General features: G+C 58.6%; 1 protein-coding gene across 6 annotated transcripts in view; it reads left to right on the top strand.

The window, feature by feature from the left end:
• Window positions 1-16,450, top strand: part of JUP (junction plakoglobin) — a 28,826-nt gene continuing 12,376 nt past the window's right edge. Inside the window, exon 1 of one of the 6 annotated variants that reach the window (XM_028499112.2) lies at window positions 1-140. The gene's annotated coding sequence lies outside the window, so the exon portion shown is untranslated. Of the gene's footprint in view, window positions 160-7,445; window positions 7,616-13,708; window positions 13,766-16,450 lie in introns of those variants that run through there. The other 5 variants (XM_028499114.2, XM_028499111.2, XM_028499113.2 and 2 more) reach the window with 5 other exon arrangements.

Consider the following 16,450-nt stretch of genomic DNA (forward strand, 5'->3'; position numbering starts at 1 on the left):
CTTTTGTTCGGTTACTGAGTTGCTGCCTTGGCCAGAGTCCGGAGCAGCCACCGCCCGAGTGCGCTGAGCTCAGTTCGCAGCCCGCGCCGGCTCCCATCCCGGACCGACCCCTACCCAGCCCGGCCAGGCACCAAACGCAGGTGCGGACGATCGGGGCAGGTATCGCTGGGGCGAGGGAAGCGGGGAGAGCGGACGAGAGGCCGATCCCCGCCGTCCCCGGGCAGGTGAGGGCGGGAGCCAGGGAGAGCCACCCTGCACCGGCGGCAGGGGGCGCGCTGGGGTCCTGGGCGCAGTGACTAAGTGGGCGCGAGGTTCGCGCGGAGCGCGACTGGGGGCTCCGAGAGCCGGTGTCTGAGAAGGGCGGGGAGGGATCAGGGCAGGTGCCTCCGGGTCGCGCCTCCCCCGGGACCCGCGGAGCTCGCTGGGCGCCGCGTCCCTGACTCTGGCCCTGCCTCTTGCGGGGGAGACTTTAACCTGCTCGGCCTGCGTCCCAGCGCTCACTCTGTAATCAGGAATTTACTGTTTGCGAAACTTGCTGCCGCTGGTCTCTTTGGGGCCACCGTCACCCCACCCCACGCGTTATCCTCGCTTTCCCTCCCTCTCTACTCCCCCAGGCCTGGGTGGGGCCCTATTGTCTACTCCCGGCTTGCCCAACTGTGAGGGCTGAGCGCACATTTTCCTAGAGACGCGGGCCCCACCTGCCGAGCAGGTGAGCACACGGAGTCCGGAGGCCCTGCCCTCCAGCTCTGCGAGCCTGGTCGGGACTGTACCTACGGCGCCTCCCTCCGCTCCGTTCGGGTGGGTGCCGGGCTCTGGCTCCGCCAGCTGAGGCGGGATGGGATGGCAGGGGTGTTGGTGCTGGGCCCGGCTCCGCGCCCAGCCGGTGTCTGGCACCCGAGGCTCAAGATAGGGGTCTGGGCGGAGGGGTCGTGCACGGGTGGAGAATTCACCGGCCCAGTTTCCAGTAGCTGCGGCTTCCAGAGTGTTGATATGGGAACAGGACTACCCTTCCTTTCTATCCTCTTCTTGGCGGAAAAATCACCCAGAACAAACTTTCCAGGAAGGAGTATTCACGGCAGCTTTTTCTGGAGGTTTTCCTGCCTCCTTGCCCGGGGCTTCCCGCAGGCTTTAGGGGTCCTTCTCGGAGCAAAGCCCCCTCCCCCAGCCGGCCAGGCTGAACCTGGGCAGTGCCTGCTCTGTGACCCCGTCCTCCCAGCCCCCACCTCCATCCTGTTTGCTGGGCCCCTTGGGGCCTGAGGGGGGGCCGGGCCAAAGGGGAAGCAGCTTCTTCCTTGTCTTCCTGTCTCCGGGGACCACCACACCCCCTCGCAGGAGGCCTGCCCTACAGGCTCTCTCCCGAGCTCTGCCCCCCTCCCCAGGAATGGGGGTGGGGCAGGGCCGGGCCAAACTGACTGAGGGTGGGGGGAGCAATTGTTCTGGTGTTTTTTTCCCTCTATCCCATCCCCCACGTTATTTAGCTGGCTGGGGATTGAGTCCGAAGAGCGCGGTGCAGTGGGGCTGGATTTCCATTTGATTTCTGGGTTTTGAAGGTGCATTCCTTCTGGAGGCTTTTGAAGTCCTTTTCCCACCCACCCCCTTTCCGGAGAGACTGCGATGGGGAAGGTGGGACTGGAGGAAGGCTTCAGTGGGGAAGGTTAAAGGCAGAGCTGCGTTAGCTGCTGCCCTCCCTACTCCCCCCAACAATTTCCTGAGAGCCCCTTCCCTGGCCTCCTTGGGGAACAGAAAGGGGGAATGTAACAGCCAGGTTCTCCATTCCTGAGATGAAGGGAAGATTGGGGGGATCCGGGTTGCTTGCCCTGACTCACTTGGGAAGACCCTTACCGCCCTACAACTCTACCGTGGGGGGTAGATGGGAGAGTGAGGGCGGAGGTGAGACCCACCCCATGGGGTGCCCCGGGTCAGGGGGAGTCCCATGCCTCTTCTGCTCCAGTGAGTGTCACAGGGGCAAGGAGTTTGGGCAAAATAACCTGTTTTCCCTCTTCTCTGTGCCAAAGTGGAGGAGGGGAAGGCACTGTTAATTACAGTGGTTAAATGATTAGGTTAGCTAATCTGGTTCGTGGCTTCGATGAAAAGATAATACGGAGGAAGTATTGTTAGGAGGTGCAAACTGGCTACTTACTGGACTGGAGGGAGAGGGGGAAAAAAGGTAGGCTCCAAGTGGTCATTTCTTGCTAGATCAAGCCTCAGCTTGGGTGACATGAGCCCTCTCCATGCCTCCACCCGGTCCCACCCCACCCCAGTTACAGCCCCATTTCCTCTGGAATCTCTGTTTGGGCTGCCAGGGATGAGGCTTTGAGAGTGCATTGCATGGGAAGGAAGGGGCACTGACTGGGCAGGTACAGGTGACGGGGGTCTCTCCCAGGCCTGGGAGGGCTCGGGGAAAAGAGCCACCTTAGAACGAGATGGGGCAGTTGACTTCTCTACAGAAGGGCTATTATTTGGACAGATGTTACAGTGGGGCAGTTCTTAGCGTAGGGACTTAGGCTTGGACTGAGCTAGGTTTGATTCCCAGCTCTGTGGCTCGTTACCTGCGCGGCCTTGGTCAAGTCACTTCACCTCTCTGAGCTTCAGTGACCTCCTGGGCAAAATGGAAATAATAGTACCAACTACCGAATAAGTACTTGATAAATGGTCACTTAACAGGTAAGGGACTGCTTACAGATTCCAAGCACTTTCATTAACTGTTCTCACTTAATCCTTATGACCATCCCTCTAGGCAAGTATCATTACCCCATTCTACAGGTGAGGAAGTGCAAACTCGGGGAGTTAAGTAACTTGCCCAGGGTTTCACAGTGAGACCCAAGCAGGGCCAAGGCTGGCATTTGGGTCCTTTGGTGCCAAGCCCAGGGTCCATCTTGCTGTATCACCCCACCATGGCTCTGGGAAGAATTTTTCTGCCATCCCTTTTTTGAGAGTCTCTGCTTAGGAGTTCTGGGAGAAGAGAATTCCAAAGGGTCCAGGGTGGTGTGTGTGGTTGGTGAAGGCGGGGGCAGGTTTGCCAGGTAGGGGTGACTCACGTCCCAGCCTCCTGCCCTCTGAAACCCCTGCCCCTCCCATGGCTTGGTTTTTGGTTCCTGGTGGAGGGGGCTATCTCCCCAAGGCCAGGGGCTGTGGCGGATGTGTGGAGGAGGTTTTGGCAGGGAGAGGAGGGCAGGGGTCAAAGCTGCTGCCGCCTCCTGGCTTGAGCTGGACCGAGCCATGGACTGTTCTGGGCTTCTGTCTGTATAGGAAGTGGGGGTTGTCTGCTTTGCTGGGGGCTGGAGCTGGGCCAAGATAAAGAGGGGCCTGTCCCCTGGGGAGTGGAGAGAAACGAGAGTCAGATTTAGGACAGGACCAGCGGTCAGATTTAGGACAGGACCAGCGTCCTGCTGGACTCTACCAGTCAGCACTGCCAGGCTGCTTTTGGGCGGGGAGCTGGCTGTCCTCTGGAGCTGGGAGCCCTGGGGGCTGGGAGTAGGTTTTCCTCTGCTGAGGAGGCCTTTCTGGTGATTGGGGTGGGGTCAGCTGAGCCTGGGTCCTGGAGGGAGGGGCTGGTGTCACTGTCCTCAGACCTGCCTGGTTCTGGAGGGGCTGGTGTCACTGTCCTCAGACCTGCCTGGTTCTGGCACGTCTGCCAACTGGGCACCTGACACCGGAATGGGCCTGGGAAATGGGGCCTCTATCTGTGTCAGTACAGCCCGGGTACTGAGCCTATCAACACGGGGCTTCCAGATCCCTTGAGGTCAGGAGGAGTTATTGATCCTGGAGAAGAGAAAGCTGAGGGGACTTGATGTGACAAAGAAAGAAAGAGAATGAACTCAGTCCCGGGTGATTGCTGTGAAGAGGGTGACAGGCTTGCAGTTTTCCAACAGCCCAGAGGACACAAGAGCGATTGGGACTCTTTCGGAAGGAATGGAGGCTAGACAGGAGGAAGGACTTCCTGCCTGTTAGAGATGAGATCTTGAGTTGATGAGTAAGAGGGAGATCCTGGTGGAGGCTCAGGGTTGACTCTTCTCTGAAGAGGATGAAGCAGGGTCGCGTCCGTGTGAGCTGGGGGACAGCCAGCCTGCCCCAGGAGAGAGGGCAGGTAGGAATCACTACCCTTTGGGGCGAGTCTGAGGTCTGTTGGGCTCCCTGGGGAAACTCTTAGTCTTGTGTCTTTTGGGAGGAGAGACCTGGCCATGTGCGAGGCAGGTAGCCGTGAGCCACTGGCCCAGTGGCCCCTATGAAGAGAAGGAGAAGTGTGACTGGGGCAGGTCATCAGGGTTTGTGTCTCTGCAAGCGACACCAGGAGGCCTGCCTCCTGGGACATGGTTGAATCTGGTGGAGGTCTGGGGGGCGTGGACTGTCCTGATTTCCAGCAGCTTCCTTGGCTAGGCTGAAGAGAAAACTCACTGACCGCTCTCCATTTGCTCAGCCTCCTGGCCCCTCAGGCTTTGGGGGCCCTCAGGGCAGGAAGCTCAGCTTTCTATGACCTGTGGAGTGTGGGTTAACAGGTCGACTGTCTTTCCTTACTGTGGGGACAGAGGATTCTTGTCTCTGGTGAGTGGCAGGGACAGGGGAGAATTGGGACGGGGCTGGGCAGTCAATACACTGCTTATTTGGGGGTGCGTGGAGGTTGGACTCACTACACGACTCCCCCTCCCACTTGATTGAAAAAGTAATATCTGACCATTTTACAAAACAGTTGGAAAGTTTAGGAAAGTTTCCAAGAGAAGAAAAAAAGTCACCCGTAATCCTGTTGAGGCATCTAACCATGAACATTGCTTTCCCTTCTCTTTTCTTAACATCCTCGTATTTCTCAGCCTCGCTCTTGGATGACCTTATGCTCTGTATACAATAACAAATTTTAACCAAATCTTTATCCAAACCCTAGTTTTCTCCAGGAAATGCTGAACAGGGAAGTAAGAGTTGGGTCTTCCCTGCTTTTCCAGGAGAGGGCCAGGCAGCGATCCTTGCAGAATGGAACCCTGGGGAATCACACCCTGAGGAGTGGACATGAGCTGGGGTCGGACTCCCCAAGCCCCCCTGGGTGGGGGTGGTCAGGTGGGGACAGAAGGCACTTGGGTATGGAGATACGTCACCGACCCAAGTGAGTCCTTAGCTTTTGTTTCCTGAGGCTGGTAAAGTGTTTTTCCATTCCCAGGAGTCCCGGTTTAGGGTCATCGGCCGGTTTGGGATTTTTGCCCACCCAGGCTCCCCAGCAGGGAATGGCGCTCCAGCTGGAGCCCTCTCCAGGGGAGCCCGGAGGTTCCCAGGGTCCAGCCACCTGGCCAGGCATTTCCCTCTCCTCCAAGTCCCCTTCATTTTCCCACCCTGGTTTGTTTGCTTTGGGCAGGAGCCCAGAAGGAAGAAAATAAACAGCAGCTGGGTCGGCCTGACCTGAACCTCCACCCGCAGCCAGTGCTGGGGCACAGCTCAGGCTGTCCTCCAGACTGGAAGTGAGGGGTTTCCTCCGGAAGCTCAGGATGGGCTTCTGTATCTTCTCCCGTCCCCAGGACCCTGGCCACGCATGGTGCCCGCTTCAGTCCCTTCCCGTTTGGAATGACCAGTCTGATGGGGGAGACCACAGTCTCTGCCAAGGAACATCTAGTCTGCGGGTGGCGGACGTTTCTCCTGGAGCCACCCGTCTGAGGGGAGAGGCCTAGTTGGGAAGCCCCAGTCTGATGGGGGAGACAGGGCTCTCAAGGGATGCAGTCCTTTCTGTCTCTGTACTTTTCTAGTCTGTTTCCGTCTGTGCTTGGGACTGCTCGCCAAATCTCTGCTGGAGCCAGAGACAGAGTGGGGAAGGGTGGTGGCTGGTGACACTGCGGAGCCCAGCCTCTCCCCTGGGGCTGCTATGTGGGGAATGTCCAGGCCTGACTGGCCTGCCGGCCCCCAGCTGCAGAAGGCAGCACGTGTGACCGGGGAGAGGGGCAGCGCCATGTCTCCACCTGGCCTCCCCTCCCAGGACCTGGACATAACTCGTCCTCCCCGGCCACGCCTCCCCCGACCCCAGGGGCTCTGGCCTAGGGCCAGGAGGCAGCTCCCCACCTAGCCTTCATCTGAGGGGTCAGTGAAAGGAATCCTGGGTCTTGCCCTGGGTACTGGGTCCCCCAAAGCAGGCTGGCTACCGGCTACCTTGCCAGGCCCATCTGCTGGCTTCCTCCTCTGCCATCTCTGTGCTTCCCTAGTAGAAGGACGTTTGCCTGGGCCTTTCCTACCAACAGAGGCCTTGCACAGTCATGGTTGGGTAGCATCCACACAGCACACAGCCGTCTGAAGAAAGGAGTGTCTTGATTGTCTCTACTTTACAAAGGAGGAATGAGGCTTCAGGAAGTTGCGTGATTTGCCCAAGGGCACACGGCCAGTGAGTACGGGGGCGCTGGATGGAGCCTTCCCCTGACCCCCATGCCCTCCCGCCCTGCCCATGGCCCCCTTCGTCTGTCATCGTCTGAGCCCGTGATCCGTGTCTGCACAGGGTGCTGGCCTCTGGCCCAAGGAACTTCTGGAGGGCCCTGCCTGCTCTAATGCAATGTTTCTGAGCCGGGTCCCAGCTCACCTCTCAGGCAGCCCATTCCTGTCCTGGTTTCCCGGTGTCTTATTGACACTTGGCGTCCTGCAGCCCAGCCCAGCCCATCACTGCGGCAGGTGCTGGCAGGGGGAAGAAGCCTGGTGTAGCTCTGGTGGGGGTTCTTTTTCTTTATTTTTAATTTTTAATTTTTTTTTGGCCGTGACACATGGCATGCAGGATCTTAGTTCCCCGACCAGGGATCGAATCCGTGCCCGCTGCAGTGGAAGCACGGAGTCCTAACCACTGGACTGCCTGGGAATTCCTGGGAGTTCTTTTTAATGTCAGAGCTGGGCCACATTCTGCCAGGACAGTCTTAGATTTAGGGTGCCTGCTGCCAGACCCCTGGGTCGGCCACGCGGAGGAGGAAGCAGGAGCGACAGGCAGGGTAGGCCCCAAAGCAGCCCTCTTGCTTGCTTGCAGATTCCTGGCCAGTGTGGACCAGTGGGGGAAGGGTCCTTCGCACACCCTCTTCAGGGCCCCTGTCTTCTCTCTTCCTGTCCCTTGTGAGGTCCCCCACCCCACCCAGTGATCTCTGAGCCGGCTTCTTCCTCCTGCAATAGAGACTGCTTGCTAAACAAAGTGCCCCCATTCAACTCAGGGCCCCGCCCTGTGTCTGGCTCTGCCCGGCTCCCGCCAGGGTGCAGGGGCAGGGCCCGCGTCTGTCTCGCCTCCTTCCACCCTGGCTCTGTCCAGGGGCATTGTGGTGGGTCTCACTCCAGGTCCAGGGCGGAGAGGGACAAGACCAAACCGGGTGCGGCCTCCTCCGCCCTGGGAACTGCAAAAACAGCACTTTTGTTTCTTGTGAAAGAATTCCCCTGGGGCTTCCCTGGTGGCGCAGTGGTTAAGAATCCACCTGCCAGTGCAGGGGACAGAGGTTCTGGCTTGGCTGTCAGGTCCCTTCGCCTTTTGTTCGGTTACTGAGTTGCTGCCTTGGCCAGAGTCCGGAGCAGCCACCGCCCGAGTGCGCTGAGCTCGGTTCGCAGCCCGCGCCGGCTCCCATCCCGGACCGACCCCTACCCAGCCCGGCCAGGCTCCAAACGCAGGTGCGGACGATCGGGGCAGGTATCGCCGGGGCGAGGGAAGCGGGGAGAGCGGACGAGAGGCCGATCCCCGCCGTCCCCGGGCAGGTGAGGGCGGGAGCCAGGGAGAGCCACCCTGCACCGGCGGCAGGGGGCGCGCTGGGGTCCTGGGCGCAGTGACTAAGTGGGCGCGAGGTTCGCGCGGAGCGCGACTGGGGGCTCCGAGAGCCGGTGTCTGAGAAGGGCGGGGAGGGATCAGGGCAGGTGCCTCCGGGTCGCGCCTCCCCCGGGATCCGCGGAGCTCGCTGGGCGCCGCGTCCCTGACTCTGGCCCTGCCTCTTGCGGGGGAGACTTTAACCTGCTCGGCCTGCGTCCCAGCGCTCACTCTGTAATCAGGAATTTACTGTTTGCGAAACTTGCTGCCGCTGGTCTCTTTGGGGCCACCGTCACCCCACCCCACGCGTTATCCTCGCTTTCCCTCCCTCTCTACTCCCCCAGGCCTGGGTGGGGCCCTATTGTCTACTCCCGGCTTGCCCAACTGTGAGGGCTGAGCGCACATTTTCCTAGAGACGCGGGCCCCACCTGCCGAGCAGGTGAGCACACGGAGTCCGGAGGCCCTGCCCTCCAGCTCTGCGAGCCTGGTCGGGACTGTACCTACGGCGCCTCCCTCCGCTCCGTTCGGGTGGGTGCCGGGCTCTGGCTCCGCCAGCTGAGGCGGGATGGGATGGCAGGGGTGTTGGTGCTGGGCCCGGCTCCGCGCCCAGCCGGTGTCTGGCACCCGAGGCTCAAGATAGGGGTCTGGGCGGAGGGGTCGTGCACGGGTGGAGAATTCACCGGCCCAGTTTCCAGTAGCTGCGGCTTCCAGAGTGTTGATATGGGAACAGGACTACCCTTCCTTTCTATCCTCTTCTTGGCGGAAAAATCACCCAGAACAAACTTTCCAGGAAGGAGTATTCACGGCAGCTTTTTCTGGAGGTTTTCCTGCCTCCTTGCCCGGGGCTTCCCGCAGGCTTTAGGGGTCCTTCTCGGAGCAAAGCCCCCTCCCCCAGCCGGCCAGGCTGAACCTGGGCAGTGCCTGCTCTGTGACCCCGTCCTCCCAGCCCCCACCTCCATCCTGTTTGCTGGGCCCCTTGGGGCCTGAGGGGGGGCCGGGCCAAAGGGGAAGCAGCTTCTTCCTTGTCTTCCTGTCTCCGGGGACCACCACACCCCCTCGCAGGAGGCCTGCCCTACAGGCTCTCTCCCGAGCTCTGCCCCCCTCCCCAGGAATGGGGGTGGGGCAGGGCCGGGCCAAACTGACTGAGGGTGGGGGGAGCAATTGTTCTGGTGTTTTTTTCCCTCTATCCCATCCCCCACGTTATTTAGCTGGCTGGGGATTGAGTCCGAAGAGCGCGGTGCAGTGGGGCTGGATTTCCATTTGATTTCTGGGTTTTGAAGGTGCATTCCTTCTGGAGGCTTTTGAAGTCCTTTTCCCACCCACCCCCTTTCCGGAGAGACTGCGATGGGGAAGGTGGGACTGGAGGAAGGCTTCAGTGGGGAAGGTTAAAGGCAGAGCTGCGTTAGCTGCTGCCCTCCCTACTCCCCCCAACAATTTCCTGAGAGCCCCTTCCCTGGCCTCCTTGGGGAACAGAAAGGGGGAATGTAACAGCCAGGTTCTCCATTCCTGAGATGAAGGGAAGATTGGGGGGATCCGGGTTGCTTGCCCTGACTCACTTGGGAAGACCCTTACCGCCCTACAACTCTACCGTGGGGGGTAGATGGGAGAGTGAGGGCGGAGGTGAGACCCACCCCATGGGGTGCCCCGGGTCAGGGGGAGTCCCATGCCTCTTCTGCTCCAGTGAGTGTCACAGGGGCAAGGAGTTTGGGCAAAATAACCTGTTTTCCCTCTTCTCTGTGCCAAAGTGGAGGAGGGGAAGGCACTGTTAATTACAGTGGTTAAATGATTAGGTTAGCTAATCTGGTTCGTGGCTTCGATGAAAAGATAATACGGAGGAAGTATTGTTAGGAGGTGCAAACTGGCTACTTACTGGACTGGAGGGAGAGGGGGAAAAAAGGTAGGCTCCAAGTGGTCATTTCTTGCTAGATCAAGCCTCAGCTTGGGTGACATGAGCCCTCTCCATGCCTCCACCCGGTCCCACCCCACCCCAGTTACAGCCCCATTTCCTCTGGAATCTCTGTTTGGGCTGCCAGGGATGAGGCTTTGAGAGTGCATTGCATGGGAAGGAAGGGGCACTGACTGGGCAGGTACAGGTGACGGGGGTCTCTCCCAGGCCTGGGAGGGCTCGGGGAAAAGAGCCACCTTAGAACGAGATGGGGCAGTTGACTTCTCTACAGAAGGGCTATTATTTGGACAGATGTTACAGTGGGGCAGTTCTTAGCGTAGGGACTTAGGCTTGGACTGAGCTAGGTTTGATTCCCAGCTCTGTGGCTCGTTACCTGCGCGGCCTTGGTCAAGTCACTTCACCTCTCTGAGCTTCAGTGACCTCCTGGGCAAAATGGAAATAATAGTACCAACTACCGAATAAGTACTTGATAAATGGTCACTTAACAGGTAAGGGACTGCTTACAGATTCCAAGCACTTTCATTAACTGTTCTCACTTAATCCTTATGACCATCCCTCTAGGCAAGTATCATTACCCCATTCTACAGGTGAGGAAGTGCAAACTCGGGGAGTTAAGTAACTTGCCCAGGGTTTCACAGTGAGACCCAAGCAGGGCCAAGGCTGGCATTTGGGTCCTTTGGTGCCAAGCCCAGGGTCCATCTTGCTGTATCACCCCACCATGGCTCTGGGAAGAATTTTTCTGCCATCCCTTTTTTGAGAGTCTCTGCTTAGGAGTTCTGGGAGAAGAGAATTCCAAAGGGTCCAGGGTGGTGTGTGTGGTTGGTGAAGGCGGGGGCAGGTTTGCCAGGTAGGGGTGACTCACGTCCCAGCCTCCTGCCCTCTGAAACCCCTGCCCCTCCCATGGCTTGGTTTTTGGTTCCTGGTGGAGGGGGCTATCTCCCCAAGGCCAGGGGCTGTGGCGGATGTGTGGAGGAGGTTTTGGCAGGGAGAGGAGGGCAGGGGTCAAAGCTGCTGCCGCCTCCTGGCTTGAGCTGGACCGAGCCATGGACTGTTCTGGGCTTCTGTCTGTATAGGAAGTGGGGGTTGTCTGCTTTGCTGGGGGCTGGAGCTGGGCCAAGATAAAGAGGGGCCTGTCCCCTGGGGAGTGGAGAGAAACGAGAGTCAGATTTAGGACAGGACCAGCGGTCAGATTTAGGACAGGACCAGCGTCCTGCTGGACTCTACCAGTCAGCACTGCCAGGCTGCTCTTGGGCGGGGAGCTGGCTGTCCTCTGGAGCTGGGAGCCCTGGGGGCTGGGAGTAGGTTTTCCTCTGCTGAGGAGGCCTTTCTGGTGATTGGGGTGGGGTCAGCTGAGCCTGGGTCCTGGAGGGAGGGGCTGGTGTCACTGTCCTCAGACCTGCCTGGTTCTGGCACGTCTGCCAACTGGGCACCTGACACCGGAATGGGCCTGGGAAATGGGGCCTCTATCTGTGTCAGTACAGCCCGGGTACTGAGCCTATCAACACGGGGCTTCCAGATCCCTTGAGGTCAGGAGGAGTTATTGATCCTGGAGAAGAGAAAGCTGAGGGGACTTGATGTGACAAAGAAAGAAAGAGAATGAACTCAGTCCCGGGTGATTGCTGTGAAGAGGGTGACAGGCTTGCAGTTTTCCAACAGCCCGGAGGACACAAGAGCGATTGGGACTCTTTCGGAAGGAATGGAGGCTAGACAGGAGGAAGGACTTCCTGCCTGTTAGAGATGAGATCTTGAGTTGATGAGTAAGAGGGAGATCCTGGTGGAGGCTCAGGGTTGACTCTTCTCTGAAGAGGATGAAGCAGGGTCGCGTCCGTGTGAGCTGGGGGACAGCCAGCCTGCCCCAGGAGAGAGGGCAGGTAGGAATCACTACCCTTTGGGGCGAGTCTGAGGTCTGTTGGGCTCCCTGGGGAAACTCTTAGTCTTGTGTCTTTTGGGAGGAGAGACCTGGCCATGTGCGAGGCAGGTAGCCGTGAGCCACTGGCCCAGTGGCCCCTATGAAGAGAAGGAGAAGTGTGACTGGGGCAGGTCATCAGGGTTTGTGTCTCTGCAAGCGACACCAGGAGGCCTGCCTCCTGGGACATGGTTGAATCTGGTGGAGGTCTGGGGGGCGTGGACTGTCCTGATTTCCAGCAGCTTCCTTGGCTAGGCTGAAGAGAAAACTCACTGACCGCTCTCCATTTGCTCAGCCTCCTGGCCCCTCAGGCTTTGGGGGCCCTCAGGGCAGGAAGCTCAGCTTTCTATGACCTGTGGAGTGTGGGTTAACAGGTCGACTGTCTTTCCTTACTGTGGGGACAGAGGATTCTTGTCTCTGGTGAGTGGCAGGGACAGGGGAGAATTGGGACGGGGCTGGGCAGTCAATACACTGCTTATTTGGGGGTGCGTGGAGGTTGGACTCACTACACGACTCCCCCTCCCACTTGATTGAAAAAGTAATATCTGACCATTTTACAAAACAGTTGGAAAGTTTAGGAAAGTTTCCAAGAGAAGAAAAAAAGTCACCCGTAATCCTGTTGAGGCATCTAACCATGAACATTGCTTTCCCTTCTCTTTTCTTAACATCCTCGTATTTCTCAGCCTCGCTCTTGGATGACCTTATGCTCTGTATACAATAACAAATTTTAACCAAATCTTTATCCAAACCCTAGTTTTCTCCAGGAAATGCTGAACAGGGAAGTAAGAGTTGGGTCTTCCCTGCTTTTCCAGGAGAGGGCCAGGCAGCGATCCTTGCAGAATGGAACCCTGGGGAATCACACCCTGAGGAGTGGACATGAGCTGGGGTCGGACTCCCCAAGCCCCCCTGGGTGGGGGTGGTCAGGTGGGGACAGAAGGCACTTGGGTATGGAGATACGTCACCGACCCAAGTGAGTCCTTAGCTTTTGTTTCCTGAGGCTGGTAAAGTGTTTTTCCATTCCCAGGAGTCCCGGTTTAGGGTCATCGGCCGGTTTGGGATTTTTGCCCACCCAGGCTCCCCAGCAGGGAATGGCGCTCCAGCTGGAGCCCTCTCCAGGGGAGCCCGGAGGTTCCCAGGGTCCAGCCACCTGGCCAGGCATTTCCCTCTCCTCCAAGTCCCCTTCATTTTCCCACCCTGGTTTGTTTGCTTTGGGCAGGAGCCCAGAAGGAAGAAAATAAACAGCAGCTGGGTCGGCCTGACCTGAACCTCCACCCGCAGCCAGTGCTGGGGCACAGCTCAGGCTGTCCTCCAGACTGGAAGTGAGGGGTTTCCTCCGGAAGCTCAGGATGGGCTTCTGTATCTTCTCCCGTCCCCAGGACCCTGGCCACGCATGGTGCCCGCTTCAGTCCCTTCCCGTTTGGAATGACCAGTCTGATGGGGGAGACCACAGTCTCTGCCAAGGAACATCTAGTCTGCGGGTGGCGGACGTTTCTCCTGGAGCTACCCGTCTGAGGGGAGAGGCCTAGTTGGGAAGCCCCAGTCTGATGGGGGAGACAGGGCTCTCAAGGGATGCAGTCCTTTCTGTCTCTGTACTTTTCTAGTCTGTTTCCGTCTGTGCTTGGGACTGCTCGCCAAATCTCTGCTGGAGCCAGAGACAGAGTGGGGAAGGGTGGTGGCTGGTGACACTGCGGAGCCCAGCCTCTCCCCTGGGGCTGCTATGTGGGGAATGTCCAGGCCTGACTGGCCTGCCGGCCCCCAGCTGCAGAAGGCAGCACGTGTGACCCGGGAGAGGGGCAGCGCCATGTCTCCACCTGGCCTCCCCTCCCAGGACCTGGACATAACTCGTCCTCCCCGGCCACGCCTCCCCCGACCCCAGGGGCTCTGGCCTAGGGCCAGGAGGCAGCTCCCCACCTAGCCTTCATCTGAGGGGTCAGTGAAAGGAATCCTGGGTCTTGCCCTGGGTACTGGGTCCCCCAAAGCAGGCTGGCTACCGGCTACCTTGCCAGGCCCATCTGCTGGCTTCCTCCTCTGCCATCTCTGTGCTTCCCTAGTAGAAGGACGTTTGCCTGGGCCTTTCCTACCAACAGAGGCCTTGCACAGTCATGGTTGGGTAGCATCCACACAGCACACAGCCGTCTGAAGAAAGGAGTGTCTTGATTGTCTCTACTTTACAAAGGAGGAATGAGGCTTCAGGAAGTTGCGTGATTTGCCCAAGGGCACACGGCCAGTGAGTACGGGGGCGCTGGATGGAGCCTTCCCCTGACCCCCATGCCCTCCCGCCCTGCCCATGGCCCCCTTCGTCTGTCATCGTCTGAGCCCGTGATCCGTGTCTGCACAGGGTGCTGGCCTCTGGCCCAAGGAACTTCTGGAGGGCCCTGCCTGCTCTAATGCAATGTTTCTGAGCCGGGTCCCAGCTCACCTCTCAGGCAGCCCATTCCTGTCCTGGTTTCCCGGTGTCTTATTGACACTTGGCGTCCTGCAGCCCAGCCCAGCCCATCACTGCGGCAGGTGCTGGCAGGGGGAAGAAGCCTGGTGTAGCTCTGGTGGGGGTTCTTTTTCTTTATTTTTAATTTTTAATTTTTTTTTGGCCGTGACACATGGCATGCAGGATCTTAGTTCCCCGACCAGGGATCGAATCCGTGCCCGCTGCAGTGGAAGCACGGAGTCCTAACCACTGGACTGCCTGGGAATTCCTGGGAGTTCTTTTTAATGTCAGAGCTGGGCCACATTCTGCCAGGACAGTCTTAGATTTAGGGTGCCTGCTGCCAGACCCCTGGGTCGGCCACGCGGAGGAGGAAGCAGGAGCGACAGGCAGGGTAGGCCCCAAAGCAGCCCTCTTGCTTGCTTGCAGATTCCTGGCCAGTGTGGACCAGTGGGGGAAGGGTCCTTCGCACACCCTCTTCAGGGCCCCTGTCTTCTCTCTTCCTGTCCCTTGTGAGGTCCCCCACCCCACCCAGTGATCTCTGAGCCGGCTTCTTCCTCCTGCAATAGAGACTGCTTGCTAAACAAAGTGCCCCCATTCAACTCAGGGCCCCGCCCTGTGTCTGGCTCTGCCCGGCTCCCGCCAGGGTGCAGGGGCAGGGCCCGCGTCTGTCTCGCCTCCTTCCACCCTGGCTCTGTCCAGGGGCATTGTGGTGGGTCTCACTCCAGGTCCAGGGCGGAGAGGGACAAGACCAAACCGGGTGCGGCCTCCTCCGCCCTGGGAACTGCAAAAACAGCACTTTTGTTTCTTGTGAAAGAATTCCCCTGGGGCTTCCCTGGTGGCGCAGTGGTTAAGAATCCACCTGCCAGTGCAGGGGACACAGGTTCGAGCCCTGGTCCGGGAAGATCCCACATGCCAGGGAACAACTAAGCCCATGTGCCACAACTACTGAAGCCTGCACGCCTAGAGCCTGTGCTCTGCAACAAAGAGTACCCGCTCGCTGCAACTAGAGAAAGCCCATGTGCGTCAACAAAGACCCAACACAGCCAAAAATAAATAAATAAATAAATTTATTAAAAAAGAAAAAAAAGAATTCCCCTGGTTCTCCTGGGGAGTAGGTGGGGAGAGAGGTGGGGCTGCTTGACAGCCCTGCCTGAGGTCTGACATATCTTTTCTGTGGCGGGAGTAGCTCCCCACCAGCATCCTTTCTTCAAGAAGAGTTGTGGTGCATGTCCTCTCTGGACTGCTTTCCACCTCTGACCCTGCCCACCCTCAGCCTTTTCTTGTCTGTCATGGGAATTCTGACTCTTTATTCCTAGAATCTTAGATATCAACTTTCCTCTGAGATCACCTGGGCTACCCTTTCTGAAGATGAAGCACAGAGAGGGAAAGCTGTTGCCCAAGGACACACAGCGAGTTTGTAGCAGAGGTGGGACTAGAGCCTGGGACTCCTGATTGCCGAGCAGCAGGTGCTCTGCTCCACCTGTGCCCCTCCTGCCTCCTGCCCCTCACTCTCTTCTGCAGCAGGGTGTCTGGCATTCTCTCCTTGGTGGGCTGGAGGCCGGTTGGCAGTGAGGCAGATCTGGATTTGAGCAGAGCGCCACTGTTTTTCAGCCTGGAGCTTGTTTCCTCACCTAGAAACTGGGAATAATAAAATGCCGGCCAGGGTTGCTTCTAGGGAAGCATGAGATTCATTTGCTAGTTAAGGCTCTCCCCCCGCCCCCCGTCCCCCGCCTCCCCTCCGCCATGGATCCTTTGACCTCTGACGGCTCTGTCTCGCCCTGGGCAGCTGTCCAGCCCTCAACTTCTCTTGGCTCCAGGCCTGGGCTGGCGGGGGTGGTGAGGGGCCTGCTGAGGAAACGCCCCTCCTATGGCCAGCCTTGACCTCGGTGGTCCCTTTGGATATGGGGCTGGTGAGGGGATTGTCCCTGAGGTTCCGGCCAAGGCCTGTATCCCTCTCACTTGGCTCAGAAGCACCAGGGTAGGTGGTGGTCTCTACTGGGGAGCAGCTTTTTCTGGCTCGGGTGGGGTGTTTTTACTGATAGGGCTGGAGATGTCCAGTTTGTCCTGAGCGAATCTGACTGAGGCTCGGCATCCAGATGTCGACTCAGCCCTCTGCCCGGCAAAGTGGCCTTTACAGGGTTAATGCAACTGTATTTACTGACGCAGTTTCATCTTCCTTCTCCAGTGCTTGGATGTCCAAGGCCTCCTGCCTGAATTTTCTCCCTGGGGCTTCTGCGACAGGCTTTCTCCTCCCAAACCCTCCTGTGTTCTCTGTGTCTGTCTGTCCAGGGAAGGCAGGAGTGCCGGGCAGTGTGTGGTTAGGGCGGGGGCGGGGGGAAGGGCTCCCCCTGAAATAGCCACACTTGGCCGGTGCCTGGAAAGCAGCTGGGCACATCTGGAGGCACCGAGCCTGCTCTTCATCAGCCCGAAACTCTGAGTCACTCGGGGTGATGGGAGGAGAGGAAGGAGTCTGCGGGGAGCTGGTCT

The sequence above is a fragment of the Physeter macrocephalus genome, chromosome 14 (genome assembly GCF_002837175.3).
Source record: "Physeter macrocephalus isolate SW-GA chromosome 14, ASM283717v5, whole genome shotgun sequence".
NCBI classification, from domain to species: Eukaryota; Metazoa; Chordata; class Mammalia; order Artiodactyla; family Physeteridae; genus Physeter; species Physeter macrocephalus.